Raw genomic sequence first — 23,531 nt, 5'->3', positions numbered from 1 at the left:
TTTCAAGGCTGCTTATCCATCTTTGGTGTCCACCTGGCACCCAACTTTCACCTGTGGCTCCAAGAAGCTTTAGCACGAGCAGGAGATCACACTTCAATAATCCATCTCTGCAGATGGGATTTTAAACTACGGTAAGGGTAACCAACAGGCCACAAACCTGTTGGTGAATTAGGGGGATGTCTACCTCAAGCACATGAAGACTTCTTCTGGCAGAATGGACTGATGAGAACAATTTGTTCCAATAGTCATGAAGATGGCTGAAGCAGGTGTTGGACTGAGAGCCTGGTCAGACATTGAAGATGCCAAGGCCATCCACTGCATCCTGGGCAATCACTCATCATCCTGACTCCCTTGCCACTGAACTTTGATGTTTTTCAAAGATAGTGAGGCTGATGATTTTGTGCAATTCTGCTTCACCTAAATCCAATTCATGCACAAGTCAAGACATCACCCAGTGATGTCACTGGTCCTCTTTGAAAACAAAGAACAACAGCAACAAGATTCAGTACAAACATTAGCAACAGAAATATTGTTTGAAGAATGATTTGGATATATCCATTTCTTGAAAAAGAACTGCTAGAGAGATATAAGAACGAAATGGTTTTAGATGTACATTTATCTTTTTGTCAAATGATGCCATTTCTAATGGGGGTGGAAGGGGATGAAGGGAGTTACCTGGATATTTTGATGTAACAAATATATACATTTTAAAAAATATTCAGAACAAACAGGAAGGGAGTTAGGGGATAGAATTTCCTGTCAAATTAAGTGAGGGTAAGTATGATAAATGTTATTATCCCCATTTCACAGATGAGGAAACTGAAGCTGAAACTGAGGTTTCTCCTTCTCCCTTCTCGAAGTCAGTGGGTTTCTTATTGTGGTCTCTTAAACTAGACTGATGATCCCTCAGTTTCCTTCTAACTCTAAATCATGTGATCCTTGATTGGCCTTGCAGAGGAGGGGTGAGGGTCTGAATTTGGTGACCTGAGTGAGAAAGTCAGCCCTTCTTCTCTCCCTTCTCCCTCTCGTCCAGCTTAGGAAGGGAGAGTGAAAGGAGATTTTATTGATGGTGATAAAGAAATATGGGACAGGATTTTCAGCGGCCTCTGCTGCCTGCATTCCTAAGCCCGCCAGCACACTGAAGGCTTTCTAAGTGGCTGCCCGCCAAACAGAGGCGGTCAGACTTCCCCTAGCTGTGAAGAAGGCAGCTGCAATTTGAGAGCAGCTTCTATGACCCGCCTCCTGGCACTACCGGGGCGAGTCCAGCCAGAGACGGCTGGAGATCCACAGAGCCCAGGAGGCTTGGACTGGAGCTCAGGAACCGAGCTCGGACCCTAGTATCAAGGTCCTCCTTCTCCATTGATAGTCTATGCTGGAGAGAAAATTGGTTCTTTCCCCAATTTAAAGGTGTGTCTGATCAGAAGGAGCGGGAGTGTCTCTGAGAAGCAAAGAGGGAACCTCACTTCTCTGGGATTTCAGGAGCCAAATCAGGCACAAAGAATCTTTAACTCAATACATCCTGTGAACATCAAGGGAGGTAAAGTTGTTGTCCTTGTTTTATAATTGTTTATCTGATTTGGGGTTGAACAGAGCCTCTAGTTTGTATCTTTCGAGCTTTTATAATCACCTCGGCTTTCCTTCCAGGCTGTATTCTTTTCACACTCCTTTGATTTCTCCTTAAGTCCCCTTCTACCTCTTTTTTCACCAGTCCTGAGTTTCCACAAATGGCTATCTCCTCAAAAGGAGACTGAACGACCCAGCCAGAGAGAATCTTCTCTTCGTTGGCCCTTTTCTTTGTTTCCCTGTTCCACTACATTCTTACATAGGTTATAATGGAAAGAGCACTGATTAGGGGCTGGGAGACATGCTCTGCCAATGACTGCCTGTGTGACCATGGGCAGTCTCTTATTTTCTTTACTCTTCAGTTTCTTCTTCTGGAAAAGAGAGGTTGGATGGGATGGCAAGGGATGGTCCCTTTTAGCTGATTTTCTAGAAGTTTGCTTTACTTAAAGAGCTTTTTCTTATCTACCCCCATTTTTTGTTTCTGTCTCCCTCCTTCAGTCCTGTGATGGTCCAGTCATAGGTCTGAGGTACTCACAAGAGAAGACCCCTATTTCTTTGTTCCTCCTTGTAAATGAGTCAAGCACCCAAGTCCTATTTTCCCATATTTAAGACAGAAGATATGGTGTCTTAGAAAGAACATTAGATTTCGAGTCAGAACCCCAGACTGTAAATTATGCCTGTTACTACCAATATGATTTTGAGCAGCCTGTTTCTTAACCTGTAAAATGAGAGGTTTGGGCTTCAGGGGTCCTTAATCTTTTTTATCTCTCAGACCACTCTGGAAGTGTAATGAAATCCAGAGACCCTTTCTCAGAATAATCTTTTAAAATGCAAAGATAAAATATATAGGATTATAAAGGAAATCACATATATAGGATATAAAAATAGATAATTTGTATACACTTGTCAAAATAAATTATATATACAGATGTACATCTAACATATATACATTTACAACAATTAACAAAATGTATTTTTTAAAAAAGTTAATAAACCCTAGTTTCAGAACTATTGGGCTAACTGATCTTTCATATTTCTTTCCAGGTCTAAGTTTTATGATCCTTTGATCTTTTCCCCCAGAGTCTTATATAACAAGTGAATTTCTTCTTGACCAACTCATTATATTTTTTAAACCCTTATCTTCTTTATTAGAATTAATACTGTGTATTGGTTCTAAGGCAGAAGAGCAATAAGGGCTAGGCAATGGGGGTTAAGTGATTTGCCCAGGGTCACACAGCTAGGAAGTGTCTGAAGCCAGATTTAGACTTGGGATCCCTCATCTTTGGGCCTGGCTCCCAATCCATTGAGACACCTAGCTACCTCCTAACTTATTGTATTGAGAAAGGGAGGAGAAAGCTATTCATCAGCAGTGAGAGCAAATTCAATCAACATTTATTAAACCTTGTTTTTATTTAATGTACATGTGAAGACTTAGGAAGAAGGAGAGATATGAATACAAGTAGCACTGTCTTTAAGTAACACCTTTAATAGACCCCACATTGGGCTCACCTATGGCATCTACAAGGTGCTCAATCCTGGATCCTACCCATGGGAAGGATTATCACTGGGAAGGCAAGGGTAGGTTTAGTAGAAAAGAGCAGTGACCCAGGAGTCAGATGGCCTGGATTCTATCCCTGGACCTCTCATTGACTTTGCTGTGTGACTTTAGACAAATTGCTTCCCTTCTTTGTGCTTCAGCTTCCTTTTGGGGTTGGGGGGTGGAGGGTGGAAATGAGGGATTGGGCCAAAAGTTAATTAAGCTCTTTCTAGATTGGACCTTGTATACTCTAGGACTTTATATTGATGAGCACCTGGCTATGGGGAAAAGTGAATGGTTGGCCTTATGAGTCTTTTAAAGTGTGTATAAAGGAAAGCCCAGTGGAGGTTCAAATAAGGAAAACCTTAAAGGCTTGCTCTGAAAAGCGGAAGAACAAAGGAGAAGTCTGTTTTGCCTTGCAGAAGGCTAGGGAAAGAACTAGGTAAAATGTCAGATCTCTAAGGCCCTAGATACTTGCTCCAGGTTCGCTTGGGTGCAAAGGCTGGCTCCAGGGTCTTAGTCCCCACTGGGCAGTTTCTGAGATCCCCAGTTATGATGAGGGAATAGGGGAGGATAAAAGTAAGTCTGAGTCAGGGAGACAGTAAGGTTGTGGAGCTGAGCTGAGTACCAGGGAGTAGATTCCATGGTGGGGTAGGTAGGAGCAGGAATGCTCCTAGGTTTAAGGTAGATTTTGCCCTCTCCAATTCTTCAAGGGCTCTTGAAGACCATTTTAGCATTAATTCGCCACTTTTGGCTATGAGGTCAGACAAGAGAACATGGCAAATGGAGGGATCAAGGAAGTACTGAAAACAAAGAACTATTGCTTTGAGAGACCTTTGTCTGGTGGTATGTCTCTGGAGTTAAATCCTAGTGCAACCCATCATCTTGCCTCTATCTTCTAAGAAGCCAGGATTGTAATAATGCTAGTCAACATTAAGGCAGAGATTAAAAAAAAAATCCTTACCTTCTGTTTCAGTATTAATTCTAAGTCAGAAGAATGATAAGGGCTAGGCAATTGGGGTCAAATGACTTACCTAGAGTCCCACAACTAGGAAGTGTCTGAGGCCAGAAGGCAGAGATTCCTAATCTGAGGTCCATGAACTTGTTTTTTTTTAATATTTTAATATTTATTTCACTGTATTTTTTTATAATACTATGTATCTTATTTCATGTATTTAAAAACATTATTCTGAGAAGGTTTCTATGAGCTCCACTAGACTGCCAGAAGGGCCTAGGACACACAGAAAGGTGAAGGACACCAGGTTTAAGGTTTGAAAAGCCTTTTAAATACATCATCCCATTGACCTTCACAATAATCCTGTAGATAAGGATGCTTTACTACTCACACTTTAGAGATGGAGAAACTAGGACTAACTCCAGTCTTATAGCTAGTAAGCATCTGAGTCAGGATTTAAACTTGTTTTTTTCCTGACTTCAAAGTCCAACATTCTATCTCCTATGCCACACTACCCCTTGTGGTAGCTAGAACCTGGGCTAGGAGTCAAGTTAAAGATTTATTAAATGCTTCCTATGTGCCAAGCATTTTACTAGGCACTGGGGATACAATTACAAGGGAAAAGAATGCCCTTCCCTTAAGGAGCTTATATTCTAATGAAGGAGATAATGCATAAAAGAGCAGGGTATGGTGGCCAAAGGGAGAGCTAAGTGGCTCAAAGGATAGAGTGTTAGGCCTGGAGTTAGGAAGATTCACCTTAATGAGTTCATATTAAGGTTCAGACACTCATTAGCTCTGTGATCCTGGACAAGTCACCTAACCCTGTTTGCCTCAGTTTTCTCAACTGTAAAATGAACAGGAGAAGGAAATGGCAAACTTTGCCAAGAAAACCTCAAATGACGTCAGGAAGAATCAGATATAACTGAAAATGCCTGAACAAAAATGGTGGCTAAATCAAGAGAGTGAAGCATGGCTAGTCTGGGTCTTTCCTCAAAATGGAGATCCTGGAAAGAACTCACCAATAGGAGAAGAGGGTCAAAGGCAGTGGGGGAAAGAAAATGGAAATGAAATTTGGTGGCAAAGTCCAGTCAGGAAAGGTAGCTCCAGAGTAGATGACTTCTAGGGTCCCTTCCATCTCAAGAATTATATATTGATAGCTAGATCTTTTGGATCTGGGGATATTCACTATACCTTTGAGGGGTCAAGTTGAGGGATCTCTGATTCTCCTCTGATTCTGTGACTCCTATTTTCCTGTTATTTCTCTTAATTCCTCTTCCTTCTAATAAATGTTAATAATATAATTGTAATAAAACTGTAGGGCAAAAACTAGGTGATAGAGTGGATAGAGTTAGGAAGTTAGGAGTAAAGAAGACTCACTTTCATAAATTAAAATCTGGCTTCAGACACTTACTAGTTGTGTGACCCTGGGCAAATCATTTAATCCTGTTGGTCTCAGTTTCCTGATCTGCAAAATGAGCTGAAGAAGGAAATGGCAAATAACTCTATTATCTTTGCCAAGAAAGTCTGAAGTGGGGTCGTGAAGAGTCAGACTTGACTGAACAACTAACTACAACATATGCTAAGTAGTAGTACCTAGCATAAGAAATGAAACAAATCGGGTATCTTGACCCTACCTTCCAAATGTACTTTGTAACCCTAGAGGCCCCACTCTTGTCATAGATTTTGTATTCAAAATGTCTGGACAAACAAATATATGATTTAATTATAGAGTAACTGGAGTAGGAAACAGGAATATGGAATTAACCTATAATTTTAAAATCAGGATTCTTCCTTATTCCTTCTGGTAACAGCAATAAGAGTAAACCAGTGGTAGAGTTAGGAGAGAGGTGTTTTTTGTTTGAAGGCAGCTTAAGTTTTGTGATAGGGTCCCAAACCTCTTAGGGCTGCTTCTGATACAGACAAGATCTGTTTTCTTCAACCACTTCTTTCCTTCTTCCTCTGACACACCTGTGCCTGCTTTCATGCCCCCTTCCACCTTGGAATTGAGACCAATGACCAGGGCTGGGGGAAGTATAGGTTTGGATAAGACTGTTGTAGTTGAAAGAACAGGGTGTTGGGGGCAGCTAGGTGGCTTAGCAGATTGAGAACCAGGCACAGAGACAAGAGGTCCTGGGTCTAAATGTGGCATCAGGCACTTCTTAGCTTTATGACCTTGGGCAAGTCACTTAACTCCATTGCCTAGCCCTTATTGCTCTTCTGCCTTGGAACCAATACACAGTATTAATTCCAAGATGGAAGGGAGAGGTTAAAAAAAAAAAGGCATGATGTTTGGAATCAGAGACCCATAACTTTACTAATAGGAATATGAGTTTGCAGCTGGAAGGAACCTTAAGAGATCATCTAATCATTTTACAGATGAAAAGATAGGCAGCAAAGACACAAAGAAACGAAGTGGCTTTTCCCAGGTCATACAGGTAGTGAGAAGCAGATTTGCAATTAGAACCCAGGTGCCCATCTTTCCAGCTCCCAGGGCTATGGCTGGGGAAGATCCAGTTAAGAGGCAGCAGAATAGGAAGGGGGAAGGAATGCTAGGGAATGTAAGAGCTGCGTGAGATCTGGCTCTTCTGCTCACTGATTATGATGATGCTGGGCCTCAGTTATCTTGTCTCTCAAATATACACCTTTTTTAACATGAGCTTTTACTGATAATTTTAGTGATAATAAGTTTTTATGTCACATACATTTGTCCCAGTATCCCTTTTCTTTTCCTCTCCCAAAGTACCATCTCTTATAACAAAGTTTTTAAAAAAGAATACAGAGAATTCTTATATTGCTCTCCTTCAAGAGCTACTGGGAGGAAACAGCTACTTATAAACACAGCTTTTGTTACATAAGCAAAAATGTTTTGTAACAGGCAGGTGTTTAAAAAATCCACCAAATAAACTAAAAAAGTAAACTAATAACTATGGCACATGTGCCTTGAATAGCTGGATTTAGAACTAGAGGGCCTGGGTTCAAATCCTGGTCTTGCTTCTTATTAGCTATGTTATTTTATGTCAGTCATCTCATCTCTTTGGGTCTCAATTTCTTCAATTATAAAATGAGGGAGATGACCTAGATAGCTTCTAAGATATCTTCCAGCTCTTAAAAACATAATTCTAGGATTATTTTTCACTACTGTACTTGGCTTCATCAACCAAACACCCCCAGGACAAATCACTGGGATGGAGTAATGAGGGCTGATGCTGAGTGAGAATTTGCTCTTTTTTTTTGGCCCCATTTTGGGCTTCTTGTTGCTTTCTGAGATGCCTAATCTGTTGGGTCAAATAGTACGTGCTGTTTGAGTAGCTCTCTGCTTTCTCATCTACTCAAGATGTCCTGGTACTTTTCCATCTCTCCTGACTCAAGGGAATGGATGGAAAGTCTAGGCAGGGAACAAAGCTGTAACCAGTCACGCGTATCAGAGGAGAGGAGAATGGAAGGGACAGTAATGGAGAACGAGGGTGACCCCAAGGAGCCAGGGTCATTTGTGCCATAACTGCGAATTGACTTGAGGTTTTGACAAATGTGTCCTGGCTGCCTTCCTCCACCCCCGCCTTCTTCTTCCTTTGGAACATCTGGCCTCAGGTCATAATGAACTCTGTGTCCTACATGTAAATCGCCTGCTGCCGAAGCGCAGGGAACAGGGAGGCAGCCGTAACTGGGGTAGGAAACAGGAATATGGAACTAACCTATAATTTTAAAGCAGTGTCCATTACCATGTGCAAACAAATCAGAGGACCTGACCCAGGGAAACCTTGTACCTCTTTCACTGGCTTCTGGGAAACAAAGGAAGTCTCAAAGCCCTCACCAAACCCACCAGGAAGGATGAGGCCAGTAACCCGGGGGTGCATTTGGTTCTCCCACCTCCCTCTTCCCTTGCTTGAAGTAGCTTAGAACAGAAAGGAATGTTAGAAATGGAAGAGAACTTACAGATTACTAGGCAGGCAGGAGCAAGTTCACCATCCTGAAACATTCAAAAGTCCAATAACCAGTCGTTGAGAATGTTTCAAGGGGATATCTATTCAGGTACGGGTTGGACTAGATGAGCTGTGAGCGCTCTGCCGATGGTGATAGGGTATCATGAACCCTTCATTTTAACGTTGAAGAATTGGAAGCTTGACGAAGTAGAATAATTTGCCCAAGGTAACACAGCAAGTTAGCCGCAGAGTTAGGACTCAGATTATAGCTTTAGAATTGGAAAAAGCAGAGCAGCTATATGGCTCAATGGATTGAAAGCCAGGACTTGAGCTGGGGGGAGGGGGTGTCCTGGGTTCAAATATGACTTCAGTCACATCCTAATTGTGTGACCCTGGGCAAGTCACTTAACCCTATTGCCTAGTCCTTTCCACCCTTCTGCTTTGGAACCAATACACAATTCCAACATATAAGGATTTTTTGGTTTGTTTTTTTAAAGGGTTGGGGAAAAAACCTTAGAGATCATTTAGTTCAGTTATTTTATAGATGAAGAAGCAGAGACACCTTTAACCGAGGTTAAATGAGCTGCCCAAATTAACAGAGGTGAGATTTGAGACTAGACCCTTTGATTCTAAATTCAGTATTCTTTTCAGTACACCATACTGCTTTGTCTAGAACCCAGGAGTCTTGGCTTCCAGAGAAGCCTTTTTTCCCAGAGGGTATTGTCTTGTAGTCTTTTTAAAATGTGCCCTGTTGGAGTTTGTAGGTCCCTGGGAGGATGAGGAGTATCCATTCTCTTTCACTGACTGGAGTCTGGGGCAAGGCATTTGGACATCCTCAGCAATTTTTGAAAATTGGGTCACTTGTCTCTTGACTCTATTGGCTTGAGCCTTCATGTTATCAAGGTAACATCCACACCCTGACTTATCACAGAATAAATGAATGCATACAATCAGGAATGAGGATTTCCTGGAAATGAAAATATGTGCATTCATAAAAGAATATTAAAATGTATCTGCTATTGCCTCCCCCTTTTGGGCAATGTCCTACACCTCAGGAACTACCTTGACCACCTAGAGACACTGGTCACTTTAAGATTAAGCAGGGATTCAAACCCTATTGGACAATGTCTTGAGTTTTCTATGCTGCCTCAGCAGCTAGTGAGGCCACATCCACCAGACAAAATAAATCCCCACTTTCCATTCAGGGTATTATTTTAGCTGCTCATTTAGGCTGAGTGATTGATCTGAAGTCCCTATTCCTTCAAGCAAGATACTTAGGGAGAGGAGAAGCTGAAAGAAAGGAAAAGTGATAGGGAGGGTTCTTGGAAGATTTGTAAAACTAAGTCCTCTCTTCTGGAAATTGCTTCATTAGTCATATTTCACAAGATGCTTGGGGAGTCATGAATCTTCAAACTTCCTCAGTGACTCACAGCCAGGCGCCACTAATTCATCTCTGCACATTCTGGTGAAAGGCTGAAGCCATACAGCTTTCTGTGTAGTTTCCCAGTCTGTTTGAAAGAACAGCAGAGCAGAGTTGCCCACACAACCCTTCCCCTTTTCTGAGGATTAAATTTACCCATTACCAGTTTGATGGATCATTGATCAATTGATCAATCAATCGCACGCACATACTCTTGGAATAAGCCACCAGGAAACTGTCTTTATTACCTTTTTCCTCAATGAATGTTCTTTGAAGTCTGCCCTGGGCACAGGTGTGGTAAGCACACTACCAATCAGTCCTCCCCATGTTAACTCAGGGCGGTTCAGATCAGATGAAAACATGAGCCTGGGTAGAAGGAGCTCTTTGAAGATTATTAAATACGTCATTGCAGTAGTGTTTTCACCTGGGACGAGCAAGGCTGGGAGAGGAAGTGCTGACCTGGGGTTCAGTCATTGTGGGGATGAAGTGCAACCTGGGACAGATTGAGGTTTCTATACTTCTGAAAGTGTGTCTGCCGAGAAGCAGCACCCTGCTTCTGTTAGGGATAGTGCTGGGTGGAGAGGAAGTGTTTCAAGGAAGTTGGTATCCTTTCCAAATGGGGTCATGAAAAGTCATACATGACTGAAATGACTGAATAACAATGACAACAAAAACCATTTCCTGTCCTGGGACAAAGCCCTAGTTGCCTTGCTCTAGTTATGATTATCATGTTCATCAGAGTTACTGAAGACTGGGCATTAGATTTCTAATATTAGTGCCTGACCAGGGAGACAGTATTTTAATAGACAGAGTACTGGACTTGAGGTAAAGAGAGGGGTTTGAATCTTGCCTCTTATAATTTTTAACCAGCGTGACCTGAGGCAAGGCATTTTTCATATCTAGGTCTCAATTTCTTCATATGTAAAACAAGAGAGTCAGAATAGCTGATTAATAAACTTTACCTTCTAGCTTAAAATCTTGAGATGCCATGACCACTATTGTTGTTCAGTCATATGGGACTCTCTGTGACCCATTTTGGGGTTTTCTTGGCAAAGATAGTAGAATGGTTTGTCATTTCCTTCTCCAGCTCATTTTACAGATTAAGAATCTGAGGCAAATCATGTCTTGCTCAGGGTCACACAGCCAGTAAACATCTGAGACTGGATTTGAAATCAGGTCTTCCTGACTCTGGGCTCAGCTCTCTATCCACTACATCACCGAGTTGCACTCATAGAACCACTTCCTAATGCCCTATTTATGAGATCAGCTGGAGTTAAACATGCGACACCCATTTTGTATTGGGGGGATTTTATTTATAATTTGTAATACTATTTGGGGAATAGGGTAAGAGGGGGGAATGAAGTAAAAAGGGACAACAGAAACTTTGGGGCACTTATGGGCTTGGGGCACTTATGGGCTTCTGGTACTTGTGGGAGAAGGATTATGTACTGAAAAGGAGGAGAGTGCAGTAGAAGGGGGATCAAAGGGTCTTGAAAACAAATTGTGTCCCATACCTGTGTAAGCACAGTTCCTTTTCAGATTGCCAACCTAATCTGGTGGGAAAAGCAAGGTATATGACTAGCAGATCAGAGTTCTTATCCCAGTGCTGCTATTTGCTATCTGAACAACCATAGGCATGCCATTTTACTTTTCTGGTCTCAGTCTTCTCATCTTTAAAATGAAGGGTTTAGACTTAATGATCCTTAAAGTTTCTTCTGCTTCTAAATCTTATGACTATGGGAGGCCAGAACCAGAAAGTTGGAAGGAACCTTGGCAGTCATCCATTGTAAACCATGCTTGAACAAAGCAACCTTTTGTGGTCTAGTCATTGAAGATCTCTGTGAGAGGGAACCAATGAATACTTAAGGCAATCCATCCTACTTTTTTGTTTGATTGTTTCAGTAGTATCTCTTTATGACCCATTTTGGGGATTTCTTGGCAAAGCTCCTGAATTGGTTTGTCATTTCTTTCTCCAGCTCATTTTACAGATGAAGAAACAGAGGCAAACAGGATTGTGACTTGCCTAGGGTCACACAGCTAATAAGGGTCTGAGACCATATTTGAAGATGAATCTTCCTGACTCCAGGCCCAGCACTCTATCCACTTCACTGCCTTATTCTACTTTTAGATAGTTCTAATTCTTAGGAAGCTTTTCTTTATATCAAGCCTAATTTTTCCTATCTGTAATTTCTAATCATCATTATTAGCTCTCCCCTCTCAAGCTAAACCAAACAAGTCTAATCCCTTGTCCATATGACAGTCCCTCACATATTTGAAGACTGTTATTATATCCTCCTTAGTTCTTCTCTTCTTCAGGGTGAACATCCTCATATCCTTTAGTTGATCTCCATGTGACATATTCTTAAGTCTCTTTCTCCTCTTGGTCACTCTCCTCTAGATAGTCTTGAGGTTATCAGTGCTCTTCTTAAAACATGATACCAGAACTCAATACAGCTTTTTTTTGTCTTTAGTAAATGTAATTTATATATTTATTTTAATTTAATTTTTAAATTTTTTCCCGTGGTTACATGATTCATTTCTCCCTCTCTCTTCTATCCTCCCCCTCCAGTAGTTGACATGCAGTTCCACTGGGTTATACATGTATAATCACTCAAATCCTATTTCTATATTATTCATTTTTGAAATACATATTCTTTTAAAACCAAAATCCCAAATAATATATCCATATAAACAAGTGTTAAATCATATGTTTTCTTCTGGATTTCTACTCCCACAGTTCTTTCTCTGCATGTGAATAGTGTTCTTTCTCATAGGACCCTCAGAGTTGTCCTGGATCATTGCATTTCTTTTAGTAGCAAAGCCATTTGATCTTCCTACAGTGTTTCAGTTACTGGGTACAGTGTTCTCCTGATTCTGCTCATCTCACTCTGCATCAGTTCATGGTACTTCCAGTTCTTATAGAAACCAACCGTTTCATCATTCTTTATAGCACAATAGTATTCCATCACCAACATTCACCACATTTTGTTCAGCCATCCCCCAATCGAGGGACATCCCCTCATTTTCCAATTTTTTTGCCCCCACAAAAAAAAGCACAGCTATAAATATTTTTGTACAAACAGATCCTTTCCCATTTTTTTTATCTCTTTGGGATACAAACCCAGTAGTGGTATTTCTGTATCAAAGGACATGCATTCTTTTGGTGCCCTTTGGGTGTAATTCCAAATTGCCTTCCAGAATGGTTGGATCATGAATACAGTCTTCTAGATACAATCTGTCCAGGCCAGAATGTCATCTCCCTAGGCATTCTTCTTTTAATACAGCCTAATCTTTATTACAGGGCAGCTAGGTAATTTATTGGCTGGAGCACTGGGCTTGAAATCAAGAAGACGCATCTTTCTGATTTTAAATGCAGCCTCAGATACTTATTAGTTGTGTGACCCTGGGCAAGTCGTTTAACCCTATTCACTTTAGTTCCTTGTCTATAAAATGAACTGGAGAAAGAAATGACAAACCACTTTAGAATTCTTGCCAAGAAAATCTCAAATGGGCCATTTGAGGACTTGGACATGACTGAAATGACTGAACAAAGCTATTTATTACATTAGTTGGTTTTTTTTAAGCTGCTAATCACATTATTGATTCATATGGAGCTTGCAATCCACTAAAACCCTTACTTTTTTTATGATTAATTGTTGTCAAGCAGACAGGATGACAGGGATAGTCTATACCTCATCTCACTGGCTTTGTCTAGTTCACCTCCCTCCTTTCAGGGAGCTGGGGTTCAGAAATGTGACATAATATGCTCTAAGACCAGAGAATAGAATAGAAGCTTGAGTCCAAACAGGACAGTAGAGTAGAAGGAGTGTTTAGACTGAAATGGAGGGAATCTGAGTTACTGTCCTGGCTAGGCAGAAGAGAGGTAAGGACCAGGGCAGTGGGAGTTGTGACTTGCCCAGAATCACACAGCTAGGAAGTATCTAAGGCCAGGTTTGAACCCAAGACCTCCTGCCTCCAGCCTGGCTCTTAATTCACTGATGTACCTAGCTGCCTTCAGTTTATTCCTTTGTAGAAAAGGATTGGACTAAATCATCTCTAAAGCTCTTTCAAACTCTAATATTCTGTTATGAAGACCTTTTTAATTCTGATTGTCTATATTTAAGTTCCCTTCCAGCTATAATAATATTCTATGTTTTGAGGCCTCTTACTCTTTGAGGCCTGCATTTTATGTTCTATGTTCTTTATCATTATCATTATCATTAATATAATTTATCCACAAGTGTTTCAGGCCTCCTTCTCCCTACCCTATCACAGAAGGTATCATCTGGGAGGCATATATGTTCATACAAATTATATTTTTCATATTTCCATTTTTCAATTCACTCTCTGGAGGTAAATTCACAATTTATTCTTCAAGAATAAAATATGTAGCTGCCTATGATGTTCTCTTGGTTCTAGTCATTTTACTGTTCATTATTCTGTGTAGTTCTGTCCATGTTTTATTAAAATTAGGCTTCTCGTCATTTCTTACATGTTCTACATTCTAAAGATCTTTAAATATTCACATTCTTTGTGCTAGGGAGCTTTTGTACACTAATGGCACTTGGGGAGGGCTAGGTGGCTCAGGTCATGGATTCAAATATGACCTCAGACATTTCTTAACTGTGCAAATCATTTAGTTCTCATTGCCTAGCTCTTATCACTCTTCTGCCTTAAAACCAATACACAGTATTGATTCTAAGAAGATAAGGGTTAAGAAAACATAGTCCAGGGGCAGCTGGGTAGCTCAGTGGATTGAGAGTCAGGCCTAGAGATGGGAGGTCCTAGGTTCAAATCTGGCCTCAGACACTTCCCAGCTGTGTGACCCTGGGCAAGTCACTTGACCCCCATTGCCTTAAAAAAAAAAAGAAAAAAAGAAAACATAGTCCATGGGGTCTGTAATAAAAGTCCTGTCAATCAGACTTCTGTCCCCTAAGAACAAAAATAGATTAAATTTATATAGGGCTTTTCAGGTTTGAAAATCATTTTATATTTGTTATATTTTCTCATTTAACTCCCCCAACAACTATTTTACAGATGAGGAAACTGAGGCTCATAGAAATTAAGTTATTTGCCTAAAGTTGAGCAACTACTAAGTGTGAGATAGATTTAAACCTAGATCTTCCTGACTCCAAGAGCTCTGTTTTCTCTTCCATGCTATGTCTTGAGAATATAGAATTGCTTTCAAAGAAAGTGCTGCTTACAAATGTCCTTTTTAAAAGCAGTCATACCCAAGAACCTACCTTTCCTCCCTCCATCCCTCCCCTCTAACCCCATTCCCTCAACCCTCCTGAATTCAACCTGCCCACCTAAAATATTATATTAGCTCCAACTCCATTCCAGAGCCTTAGATGCTGGTGATAACACTTCAATTTCTCAAGATTTTTGGACAGGCTTTAAGGGATGTTAGGGAATGTGACTTTCTTTAGGAGCTTTGTCTTATGATATTCTCCCAGTTGCTGAATTTACACCATCAGAATGATCCTACAGGAGGCTGAAGACTAGAAATGCCAGAGGATTGTAGATTGCTCCAGTTCTTATTGCATCACAAAGTCTCATGGGTCTTTCTCAAGAAGATACCAGCCTGTGGGCTTGATATTCAAGTAGTTTATTTGTTTATTTATTTTTAAAAAGTGGTAGACAGCTTATTTGTTAGAGGAGAGAGAGAGACAGACAGACAGAGACAGAGAGACAGAGAGAGAGAGAGAGTGTATGTGTGTGTGTGTGGGGGGGGGGGTAATGGAGACTTGGGCTTCTACTCTCCAGCTACTTCTCCTTTTCTCTTGAGTGAGGGCAAACCCAAGTGTGAGATAACTTTAGGTTCTGTGTTAGCAGAACAAGATGAATGAATCCCTGTTGTCACCTTTCTTTTTCTTTATCTTCCTTCCTTCCTTTCTAAAAAAACATTCCTAATGTCATAGTTGTATTGACTGTTAATTCATTTGATTGTATGCTAGCATCCTTGCTTTCTACTTTGATTTCTAAATAGGCAGGTTTAGCTGTTTGTACAAAATATTTAATAGAAATCATGAAACTATTCAAGGAGCAGAATAAATATAATAACTCATTTCTATGGCACTTTAAGCACTTTCCTCACAAGTCTGAGAGCTAGCAATTATCTTACTCCTGTGTAGTAGATTAAATTAAGGTTCACAGAAATAGTTAATGATTTTCCTAGAATCACACATCTAGTAAACTGTGGAGCTAGGACTTGAACTCAGATTTTTTTAAAGTTCAGTAATCTCACCATGACACACCACATTGCCTCTTCATTGGGAGGAATACCTTGTGAACTGTGCCACGCCAATATGACAGCCAAACTCCAGAACTTCTGATAGATAAAAAAAAAAAATCAGGTACCAAAGAGTCATAGTCAGGACCATACAAAATTAAGCAGAAATACTATAAATGAAAGGAAAGCAATGAAATATACCACAAAGCAAAAGAAAAGAAAACTTTACTACTAAGAATAATTCTTTTTATATACTTAATATAATCCTAAAGAAAAAGAATTTTTAATTAAATAAATGCCATACATGCCTGTTGAGAAAATTAGAGTTGAGTAGAAAATTTTAAATGCAATGCCAGGGATGAGAAAAACTATAAAACAGTTAATGATAAAATGCTAACATACTAATAGAGAAAGTGGAGATCATTGCCTCTTTGGAATTCTGCTGTCTTCAAGGGTCAAAAAGGGAGCAAAGAAAGACTAACTCAAGGCCTGGTGTGCCTTTGTTCTATTTTGCTTAAAGAGAGAAAAAAAAGAAAGGGGCAGCTAGGCAGTATAGTGGATAGAATGCCAGGCCTAGAGTAGGGAGGACTTGGGTTCAAATATGGCCTCAGACACTTCCTGGGCAAGTCACTTAACCCTGATTGCCTAGCCCTTGCCACTCTTCTGTCTTAAAGTTGATACTAAGACAGAAGGCAAGGGTTTCTAAAAGATTGGGAAAAGGGAAGATAAGGGAATATTTTAGGGAAGAAATGAGAAACAAGAGGGAGGTGATTAACTATTTTTTGTTATTGGACCTCTTTTGTAGGAATGGGGGTTGGAGGAACAGGCATCTTAACCTCACTTTTATCCAAACCAAGGAAATCAAGATTTAATACACACACACACACACACACACACACACACACACACACAAGGGGGGGGGAGAGAGAGAGAGAGAGAGAGAGAGAGAGAGAGAGAGAGAGAGAGAGAGAACATAGTATAGAAATATATTAAAATGAACAGGGGGAAAAAGCCAAGGAGAGGCAGAGAGGAAGAGTAGAGTTATAGAGGAAATAGTCACAAGACAAAAAAAAATTCAGCTATGAAAGGCTAATTATAAAGGGGGATTAAAAAGAAATGAGAGAGGACCAAACCCAAGGAACTAGTTCTGATCTGGAGTAAATAGAGGAAGCAAAGAGTTGTGGTATCAGATCATTATAATCAGAGTAGTAGTGTTGACATAATTCCTGTTCTTTCCTCCTCCTCTTCCTTCTTCCTCTTCCTCCTTCTCCCTCTTCTTCACTTCCTCCTCTGTCTCCTCCCCCACTTCCTGTTCCTCCTTGTAAGGACTGAGTAGGGGGCAAAATAAGGAAGCAGTATAATAGGATATGATCAACCAATCAACACGCAAAACATTTATTGAGTGCCTACTATGTGTCAGGTACCAATGAATGAAACAATATCTATTTATAAAGACCTTAAATACTAATTCCCACAGAACTAAAATGAGGGACTAGAATAGAATTTATGTCATATCTCAGGTAACTTCATAAAATAGCAGATATGATTTTAGACAAGGCAACAAGATAAGCAGGGAAACTATGTTATGCTAAAAGACACAATGTTTAATGAAACAATAGATAGGTCTCTGGAATTGGAATTGGAATTGTCTCTGAATGGGAATTGTAAGGAGAATATATATTCTCCACATTGTATGGCACCTTCACAAAAATTTACCATCTACTAGATCATAAAAAAGTCACAAAAAAGTGCAGAAAAACAACAAAAAAAAAATAAACTGAGCATGTAGCTTTTTGCTCAACACACTCTTTTTCAGCCCTTTAAATCCTAAGTAAAAAAAGTTCTGTCAAATTTATACAGTATATTGCCATGCTCTTAAGGCACAGTCCAGTAGTCTAACTGTTTTGAATTGAAATAAGTTATATCAATGAAAATAAAACAGATGCCCATTAATTGAGGAATAGATAAATTGTGGTTCATTAATGTAATGGAATCTTATTGCACTGCACTGTAAGGAGCAACGAAGAATGAGAAGCATAAAGATAAGAGATAGGAACTGGACCTGTGATTTCATTGGTATAGGAAACTCCCTCTTCCAATACAACTTAGCAATTACAATGCCAAATGTTAGAATTGCTTAGAGCACTGAGAGTTTAAGTGATTTAACAAGGTTCTCATAGCTAGTATATGCCAGAAGTGGAACTTGAACCCAAATCTTTCTAGTTTCAAAGATAGTCTTCTTTCTACCTTGCCAAATAACAGAAACATGGGAAGACTTGTATGAATTAATGTGGAATAAAATAACTAAAAAGAATCAGGAAAACAATATAAATAATGACTATGACAAATAAGCAGAAAGAACAATGAAAAGGAAATTAAACACTGGATATTTGTGATTTCCAAGCTTGGCTCTGGAGAAGAATTGAGAAACACTTATCTACCTTCCTTCACTGCAGAAATATGGTACTATGCAAATACTGTCAGACATGTCTGATGTGTATGGTTAGTTTTGTTATATTACTTCTTCCAAGAACTTAATGGGGAGGAGAATGGGGAAGAATTTATTTGGAAACAAATATAAGAAAACAAAAGATATCATTTAAAAATAAGTTAAAATAAAACAACAACAACAAAACAAACCTCATGCCAGGGTATAAGGAAATGTTTTAAAAATAAATTTTTATTAATAATTTTTGTTTTAAAATTTTCTAACTTTTCCCTTATGTCTCTTCCCTTCTCCCCCCTCAGAGAGCTATCTTATTGAGCAGATTAAAAAAAAAAAGAGGACAAAAAAGAATCAACAAGACTGATCAATCTATTTAAAAAACAAAAACAAAAATCTATGTAATGCTACATACCTGTGGACCTCTCACTATTGCAAAGGAGTGTGTGTGTATGTGAGGTAAGGTATTTTCTCATATTTCTTTGCTTTGTAATTTTACATTATTTTCTATTGTTTTCATATTTATATTGTTGTAGACGTGTATATTGTTTTCTTAGGCTCTGCTTACTTCACTTTTCATCGGTTCATGTAATTATTTCCTTGCCTTTCTGCATTCCTCATTCCTTATTACATTACATTCATGTACTACAATTGTTCAGCCATTCTCCAGTCGGTGGGCATCTTCTTTGTTTACATGTCTTTGTTCCCACATGAAGTGTTGCTTTAAAAAACTGGTAAGGAAATATGATAATCAAAAGAGGTTAGAGTGAATTGAATTCCTCCTAGGATATCCTCCCTGACTTAAGCTTAGATAAGCTTTTATAGGAAAGCACTTTGAAATCATTCCTGTTCCCATGACTAAAGATAGGTATTGTGTCCTAGTTGAGAGAACTTGTATCTATGGAGTTTAAAGGGCTAGCAGGCCTTATGCATCTTGCCAGTCTGACCAGTGGATCTGCAGTTGTACAAGTTTCGTGGGAGCCATAGGTCTTTTTAGCGATCTTTATGATCTGAAATTTGATCAGGACTACCAAAATATTTTCCTTCCTTTCTCTTTCCTTCTTGTGATTTCCAATGTATTTCTGTGTTTTTTTGGCCTTAGAAAAAATGATCATGTTTCAAACCGGCCAAGAAGGCATAAAGGTAGAACAAATCTACATCCTTATGCATAATACTCAGTCAGTGTGTCTAAGACAAAGCTCCTAAGGTCCTTAGTTCAGGTATTCCTCAAATTCAGTTGAATAACTTAGAATCATAGAATTTTAGCACTGAGAGATAACTTTAGAACTAGTCAACTTCATTTTACAGAGGAGTAAACTGAGGCCCAAAGGGGGAATAGCTAATGTAGTGTGGTGTAAAGAACATTGAACTAAAACCAAGCCTTACATTTGCCCCTTTCTCGTATAATCTTGGGCAAATTCCTTTATGTCCTTGGTCCTTAGTTTGCCTTTGTAAAATGAAGGGGTTGTAGGGGCAGCTAGGTAGCTCAGTGGATTGAGAGCTAGGCCTAGAGATGTGAGGTCCTGGGTTCAAATCTGACTTCAGACACTTCCCAGCTGTGTGACCCTGGGCAAGTCACTTGACCCCCATTGCCTAGCTCTTACAATACACAATATTGACTCCAAGATGGAAGGTAAGGGTTTAAAATTAAAAAAAAAAAATGAAGAGGTTGAAGCAGATGATCTTTAAGATTTCTTTTATCTCCTAATCCTATTATTCTGTGATTTCCCCAAGGCTGAAAAGTTTTGTGGCAGAACTGGGGCTAGATCTCAGGTATATTGAGTCTCATGCTAGGGCTTCTTCCATTTTGCTATTTCTTAGAAGCTCTGGGCCTGGAGAGGGCCTTTACTGAAGTCCATGGTTCACAGCTATTGATGATATATACTCTGAATAACTTTGTGAGATTTGCTGTCACCAACCTAAAAGTGATTAGATAAAATAATACACAGTATAGATGGTCATAAACTGAGAAGACAGGAGAAAACATTGCAGGTGGGAATAAACATGGTAACTTTGAAGGAGACTAGGCTTGCTAGAGAAACAGGTTCAAGAAAGGGAGGCACAGAAGATAAGCCTGGAACGGAGAGCCATGAGAACCAGATAGAGGAATTTGAACCTTATGAAGGAGGCAGGATATGTAGATGAGAGCGAGTAGGCCCGAGGAGGGAATACTGGTTTTGGAGTCAGAGGACTAAGGTTCAAATGCTGCCATGCATACCTATAGGCTACAACCTCCTTGGACTTTAATTTTCTTATATGTAAGATGAAAGATTTAGACTAGATGGCATCCAAGATCTCTTCCAGTGCTACACTTATGATCATTTTGAGGAGGAATAATTAATATTAATAATAAACTAGCATTTATGTTGTGCTTTAAAATGTGCAAAGTGTTTTGTATATATTAGCTCATTTTTTCTTCACAATGACTCTATATGGTAGGTGTATTTTTATCTCCATTTTACTGATAAGAAGGGTGATGGGTATTGTGATAAGAGTGGTGTTTAAGGAAGTGTAATGTGGTGACATTGCACAGAAGTAGGGACACTTAATGCTTAGTAACTTTTTCCTCTCCATATAGGGTAAAGCAACATGGATCCCATCAGCCAAGCCTCTCCAAAGGATGTGCTGCCCAAGCACATCCTGGACATCTGGGCCATCGTCCTCATTATCCTGGCCACCATTGTGATCATGACCTCTCTGGTGCTGTGCCCAGCCACAGCTGTTATCATTTACCGAATTCGGACTCATCCCATACTTAATCAAGCCTTTTGAAGCCTCTGGATATTGGGGGTGGAGGGAGGACCAGGCTGGGCCTTTGTTGCTAGAACCTGGCCTAGAAAACTCCCCCTCATTAGCAAAGGAATGAGAAGAGTCTTACCATTAGGGAAAATGGTTTGAAGCTACCAAAGGGGACTAGATCTTGTCTGGGAAATGCCTTTATGATGTATGTCTTCATCAGCAACCATCAACAGTGATGGAAGAAGGAAGCTTTCTGGCAGGGCTGGACTACTTCTGTCAAGCAGATCCAGCCCAGTTTTAGGATGTGCAAGCTATGAGAGGAAGCCTCCTGAGTTTGGGACTTCTGGGAATCAGAGATGCTCCTAGAGATATCATCAGGGACAAAGATGACTGAGGACTTACTTCTCTCTTCCTACATCCCCTTAAAAATACAAGTTCTTCCAGTCACCAATAAAGCCCTCTCTGTTCTAGGTAGTCCCCTAACAAGTTTTCTATCATGTTAAATTCTTGGTAGGACTTTATTCTTAGCTAGTTGCAAATTAGCTAAGGTGCTAGCTTATTATAGTTTAAACACTCTTCCCCATTAGAACATTTATATTTTAATAAAATACTATATTCAAGCTTTCATTGCCTAAAGGAATGACTAGTAGTCAATAAAAGTTTATTAAGCACCTACTATGTGCCAGGTATTATGTTAAACCCTGGAGATAGACAAAGAAAGGCAAAAGCAAAGGCTCCCTACTTCAGGAAATCCATAGATCTCAGACATTGTGGCAATTTCTTGGAAGATATTTGGGGAGAGGGCTCCTTCAGAGTTCTGGTTCTGTTCAACTGTCAGGAGCATATCTGTTGTATTCTATGATATGATATTTTTAGCTGGAAGAAGGTAGAGAGTTTGGCTGGTACAGGGAAGGTTGAACGTAGCATTTCCCAAGTTCTTGCCACTGCTACCATGGAGGATCTAAAAACCAGAGCTCCTGGGGTAGAGATTCTAAAGTTCTGCTGGGCACACAGACATCCCCTGCCTCTCCAAAGAGAGCTAAGGCTGAACTTAGCAGGAGAAGCACTATTGCCTAATTCCTTATCCACTCATGATTATATATATATATATATATATATATATATATATATATATATATATGTGTGTGTGTGTGTGTGTGTGTTCCAGGGCTGCTGGTCCTCATTTTTGGGGGTAGGGCAAGGGACCAGCTATGTGATTTGATTGGCGCTGAATTTTCCACTAGTGAATTGTGTGGCCTTAGCTAGATAGGAAGTTGAGATCTTAGAGGTTAAGTGATTTTTTCCAACATCACACAGAAAGTTATTCATAACAGAATTGAGAATTGAGTCCAGCACAAATGAGTTTTAGTGGAGTGATCCTCCTTCTATATCATTCACATTTTGGAGTAAGTGCAAAATGGAGAATGTAAATGATTATTCATATTTTATGACACTTTAAGTTTAGCAAAGGGCTTTCCTCATAAAAGACCTTCGAGGAAGGTGATATTGCAAACATCATTATTCTCATTTTAAAGATAGGGAAGCTATGATTCAAAGAAGACCACAAAGCCAATAAGTGTCAGAGTTGGGACTTCCATGCAGGCCTTTCCACTCCAGGTGTCCATATTCTTTCTTCCATAGATTGCTATCCTGCAAATTATGATGAGAATACCCCCCCAGTTATAGGGAATGTGGCATAGCCGATAGCAAGCTGGCTTCAGACTTTTGTTTAAGACCTTTTTCTAACATATATTAGCAGTATGATCACATGTGCATCATACTTCTTGATATCCAGAAAACTAAGATTAAAAATTGTAGTACATTTGCTAATCTGTATTGGTAGATTGTTACCTTATGGAGAGCTCCCTATAACAATCAAATTACAGTTTCCGTTAAAAATATATTCTACAATGGCTCTATGAACACATCTATTTAGATGTCCCCTCTGATGATGTATCTCACAATCATCTATGTCCACCCATCCTAGATGACTCTTTTCTAGATCCTTTCATGTGAGAGTAAAAGAAGTGAAAGCTCTTTGAAAACTGTGATATATGAGATAATGTGTCAATGAAACAGGGAATGTGATGTCAGTAATTCAGCACATGCCCCTTTTCCTGTGCAATTGATTCACTGATTGCCCAAGGCTTTCACCTACCCTTCCTTCCTTCCTTCTAGGCTCCATAATTTTTCTGTCCCCTCCTCTTGTTCTTTACTCATTATAAGGGAACCCTCCCATGGCATCTTTCCCCCAGGATCTAATCTCTGCTCAAGTGAGTGGGCACATTACCTTTCCCAAAGAAGAGATTTTATTTTCTAATGGAAGCTGTCCTACCCTGGTGACTCTACTGGGGACATGTCAGCAAGGATGGCAGGGGAGATATTTCTGGACAGATAGGGCAATATCATTACCAAGTAAGGGAAATTCCTAGAGCTCAGAAAGTTGTTTGGGAAGACTGAACAAAGATCTAGTAGGAAAAGAATGTTTTTACTTAGTATGTGTTCTGATTTTCCAGATGGACTCTTAATTGCCATTAAAAATAACAGGATGAGAAATTGGAGATCTTTTTTCTCTTTTATTTAAAAGTACCTACTGGAACACAAACTCTGTTTCCCTAGTCCTGTACTAGGCTCAGTACTAGGAGTCCAAGTATGAATGAGATGTATTATCTACCTTCCAGATGCTTAGAATTAATGGCTTTTCAAAGCCATTTGATTTGTT

The 23,531-nt window shown here is 39.7% G+C and overlaps 1 non-coding gene across 1 annotated transcript; it reads left to right on the top strand.

Moving 5' to 3' along the window:
* Positions 1–1,181: 1,181 nt before the first annotated feature.
* LOC100029016 (uncharacterized) lies at positions 1,182–23,365 on the top strand. The gene is made up of 3 exons (XR_008915136.1): positions 1,182–1,537; positions 18,376–18,529; positions 20,649–23,365. It is a non-coding gene; the product is annotated as an uncharacterized LOC100029016 (transcript).
* The last annotated feature ends 166 nt before the right edge of the window (positions 23,366–23,531 follow it).

This window comes from Monodelphis domestica, chromosome 1 (genome assembly GCF_027887165.1).
Source record: "Monodelphis domestica isolate mMonDom1 chromosome 1, mMonDom1.pri, whole genome shotgun sequence".
NCBI lineage: Eukaryota > Metazoa > Chordata > Mammalia > Didelphimorphia > Didelphidae > Monodelphis > Monodelphis domestica.
Note: the sequence above shows the minus strand (reverse complement) of the source record. Positions and strands in the feature narration are given on the sequence as shown.